The 4,410-nt window shown below is 67.5% G+C and overlaps 1 protein-coding gene across 2 annotated transcripts in view; it reads right to left on the reverse strand.

The window, feature by feature from the left end:
- The window catches only part of TTLL4 (tubulin tyrosine ligase like 4), a 30,256-nt gene extending 28,480 nt beyond the window's left edge, over positions 1-1,776 (reverse strand). For both annotated transcript variants that reach the window (XM_075932959.1, XM_075932958.1), the window contains exon 1: positions 1,623-1,776. The gene's annotated coding sequence lies outside the window, so the exon portion shown is untranslated. The remainder of the gene's footprint in view (positions 1-1,622) is intronic.
- Positions 1,777-4,410: the final 2,634 nt, after the last annotated feature.

The following is a 4,410-nucleotide window of genomic DNA, read 5'->3' on the forward strand; positions in this document are numbered from 1 at the left end:
GGCAGACGCGGGGCAGGTCCCGGGGGGGGGGGGCGAGGCAGACGCGGGGCAGGTCCCGGGGGGGGGGGGCGAGGCAGACGCGGGGCAGGTCCCGGGGGGGGGGGGCGAGGCAGACGCGGGGCAGGTCCCGGGGGGGGCGCGAGGCAGACACGGGGCAGGTCCCGGGGGGGCGCGAGGCAGACACGGGGCAGGTCCCGGGGGGGGGGGGCGAGGCAGACACGGGGCAGGTCCCGGGGGGGGGGGGCGAGGCAGACACGGGGCAGGTCCCGGGGGGGGGGGGCGAGGCAGACACGGGGCAGGTCCCGGGGGGGGGGGGCGAGGCAGACACGGGGCAGGTCCCGGGGGGGGGGGGGCGAGGCAGACACGGGGCAGGTCCCGGGGGGGGGGGGGGGCGAGGCAGACACGGGGCAGGTCCCGGGGGGGGGGGGGCGAGGCAGACACGGGGCAGGTCCCGGGGGGGGGGGGGCGCGAGGCAGACGCGGGGCAGGTCCCGGGGGGGGTGGCGAGGCAGACGCGGGGCAGGTCCCGGGGGGGTGGCGAGGCAGACGCGGGGCAGGTCCCGGGGGGGTGGCGAGGCAGACGCGGGGCAGGTCCCGGGGGGGTGGCGAGGCAGACGCGGGGCAGGTCCCGGGGGGGTGGCGAGGCAGACGCGGGGCAGGTCCCGGGGAGGTGGCGAGGCAGACGCGGGGCAGGTCCCGGGGGGGGGCGAGGCAGACGCGGGGCAGGTCCCGGGGGGGGGCGAGGCAGACACGGGGCAGGTCCCGGGGGGGGGGCGGGCGAGGCAGACACGGGGCAGGTCCCGGGGGGGGGGCGGGCGAGGCAGACGCGGGGCAGGTCCCGGGGGGGGGGCGGGCGAGGCAGACGCGGGGCAGGTCCCGGGGGGGGGGGCGGGCGAGGCAGACGCGGGGCAGGTCCCGGGGGGGGGGGGGCGGGCGAGGCAGACGCGGGGCAGGTCCCGGGGGGGGGGGGGGCGAGGCAGACGCGGGGCAGGTCCCGGGGGGGGGGGGGCGAGGCAGACGCGGGGCAGGTCCCGGGGGGGGGGCGATGCAGACGCGGGGCAGGTCCCGGGGGGGGGCGAGGCAGACGCGGGGCAGGTCCCGGGGGGGGGCGAGGCAGACGCGGGGCAGGTCCCGGGGGGGGGGCGAGGCAGACGCGGGGCAGGTCCCGGGGGGGCGCGAGGCAGACACGGGGCAGGTCCCGGGGGGGGGCGAGGCAGACACGGGGCAGGTCCCGGGGGGGGGGGCGGGCGAGGCAGACGCGGGGCAGGTCCCGGGGGGGGGCGCGAGGCAGACGCGGGGCAGGTCCCGGGGAGGCAGGTCCCGGGGGGGGCGCGAGGCAGACGCGGGGCAGGTCCCGGGGGGGGGCGCGAGGCAGACGCGGGGCAGGTCCCGGGGGGGGGCGCGAGGCAGACGCGGGGCAGGTCCCGGGGAGGCAGGTCCCGGGGGGGGGCGCGAGGCAGACGCGGGGCAGGTCCCGGGGGGGGGCGAGGCAGACGCGGGGCAGGTCCCGGGGGGGCAGGTCCCGGGGGGGGGGGGCGAGGCAGACCCGGGGGGGCGCTCAGAGGCCGCGGGGGGGGCAGGACACGTGGGGGGCGGAGCCGGGGGCGGGGCGCTCGGACTCACCGGCTCGGCGGGGCGGGCGGCCCGGGCCCCTCCCGGCTTCTTCCTGCCGCCGCGGGCTCCCCGCGCGCCGGGCGCCGAACCGCCCGCCGTTACCATAGAGATCCGGGGCGGGGCCGGAACACCACGCGCTCCCGGCGCCGAGACTGCAGCTCCCAGCGTGCCCCGCGCCCGAACTACAGCTCCCAGCGTGCCCCGCGCCGCGAGACACTCTGCGCCCAGCGTGCCCCGCCCCCGTCGAGCCAGGGCTCCTGGGGGCCCGCTGGCAGCGCCGGGCTGCTGAGTCTGGGGAAGAGCAGCCTGGCCGGGGCGTGAGGCAGCTCTCCAGACCCTGGGGGGGGGGTTCCCCTGGGCCTCTGAGGACGGGACAAGCAGCAAGGGGCTGACACTGCAGCAAGGGAGGTTTAGGTTGGACATTAGGAAACTTCCCGCCTGCCAGGGGGTGACACGCTGGGATCAATTGCCCGGGGGGTTGTGGAATCCCCATCCCTGGAGAGAGCTAGGAGCAGGTTGGACCGACGCCTGCCGGAGATGCTCTAGCCCAGCGGTTCCCAGCCTTTTCCAGATGGGGACCCATTCTGACAATTCAGGAAGACTTGGTGACCCAGGGCAATTCAAAAACAGAGAGAAAAAGGGGGGCAGAGCCACCTGGGGAGACAGCTGGGGAGCCTTTGGAAATGTAATGGTGACCCATATTTGGGTCCTGACCCATAGGTTGGGAGACCCTGGTCTAGATGATGCTTGGTCCTGCCATGAGGGCAGAGGACTGGACTGGATGACTCCTAAGGTCCCTTCCTGTTCTAGTGCTCTGTGATTCTATGCCCATGTGTTGCGGGTGCTGGGGAACTGCTCCAGGTGTGCCAGTTTTGGGCTCAGTGAGCAGGTAGACTCCCACATCTGGGTGGACACTCATAGACTTAACTTGCCCCCAGGCCTGCTGACGTTGGTGGGCGGGGGCAGGACGGGAGTTGCCCCAGGGTCTGCGATTCAAAGGGACCTGGGGCTCCTGGCAGCTGCTGCTACAGTCCCAGGCCCTTTAAATTGCTGCTGGAGCGCTGCTCCAAGTGGCCCTTGAGTGCCATGAAGGACCCAGCACTGGCTGCCCCAGCCCACCCCTCCTGCCTGTGGCCTCACCTCTGCCATGGCCTCAGAACAAGTCCCCCCCTTGTCCAGGGGCCCGTGGAACCTGTGGCCCCCCTGCTCACCACCAGTTTGCAGGTCAGACTGACAGCACAGGGCATAAGGGAAGAGGTGCCCCACCTCCGATGGGACGATAAAGAGCTCTCTGCTGCTCGGGTGACTGCCTGTTTGCTCACATCCTCTCAAGCACCTGGCGTTGGTGACACTCAGAAGGCAGACCAAAGGTCCATCTAGTCCAATGTCCTCCTGTCTGCCACCAGTGGCCAATGCCAGATGTCCCCCAGACTTGCCTGCTGCCCCGGGCGATTTACATTGCTGGCCCCAGAGAGACGTGTGCAGACCTGTCCCATCCATAGGCCACTGTGACCAGGCTGGCCTGGGAGATGGCAGTGGAGAGGAGCAGGCCTCGTGCATTGCTCTGCTTCTCCGCGACTCCTGCTGCCCCCACCCCCCCAACCAGACCCTCTGGTAATCTCCAAGGCATGTCCCTCAGTGGGAAGGGGAAGCAACAGGAGACGGCAGAGCAGGGGTGGGAAGAGGCAGTGCGGGGGCAGAGCAAAGGCTGGGCTTGGAGAAAGGCTACGGACACCCCCCTCCCCATCCAAGGCTGCAGGGAGTCATATGCTGGCAGCTGTGCAGGCTGGATTGTGGAATTTCTTGGGCCAGAGACCGCCGGCGGGCCATGAGTTTGAGATCCTGGATTAGTGTCATGGATCCACATTTTCTGCTGCTCCAGAATGTTTTCCAGAGTAAAATCTGCAGCTCCCTGGGGCCTTCTACACACTGGCCAAAGCCCAAATCTGTTAATTTCTTTAAGGCAGTGGCTCCAACCTTCCCAGACTGTGCCCCTCTCAGGAGTCTGATTAGTCCCATGTACACCCAAGTTTCACTGCACTTAAAACCTGTGGCTGTGTCTAGACTGGCATGATTTTCCGGAAATGCTTTTAACAGAAAAGTTTTCCATTAAAAGCATTTTTGGAACAGAGCGTCGAGATTGGCACGGACGCTTTTCTGCAAAAGCACTTTATGCGGAAAAGTGTCCGTGCCAATCTAGACACGGTTTTGCGCAAAAAAGCCCCAATCGCCATTTTCGCCATCGGGGCTTTTTTGTGGAAAACAAATCTCATCTATCTACACTGGCCCTTTTGCGCAAAAGCTTTGCGCAAAAAGGACTTTTGCCCGCACGGGAGCAGCATAGTATTTCCGCAAGAAGCACTGATTTCTTACAGTAGGAAGTCAGAGCTTTTGCGGAAATTCACGCGGCCAGTGTAGACAGCTGGCAAGTTTTTCTGGAAAAGCGGCTGATTTTCCGGAAAAACTGGCCAGTCTAGACACAGCCTGCTAGTTTAGAAAAGCGGCCATGAAAATGCACAAGCGCCCCAGCACATGACTACTGCAAACTGCTTCCTTTGTCACTTCTACTATATAACCTAAATCAATTGGCAGACAGATCTTGTATGTGCAGTTCAGTGTAGAAACAAGTCCTCGTATGAAATGTCAGTTTGCACTGATTTTGCTAGTGCTTTTTATATACGTTGGTGTAAAACTAGGCAAATCTGTTGATGAACTGAGGTACCCCCTGGAAAACCCCTGTACTCCCAGGGGCATGCGTGCACCGGGTTGAGAACCACTGGGTTCCTATGCAGGAAAC

Source organism: Pelodiscus sinensis, chromosome 7, assembly GCF_049634645.1.
Source record: "Pelodiscus sinensis isolate JC-2024 chromosome 7, ASM4963464v1, whole genome shotgun sequence".
NCBI lineage: Eukaryota > Metazoa > Chordata > Testudines > Trionychidae > Pelodiscus > Pelodiscus sinensis.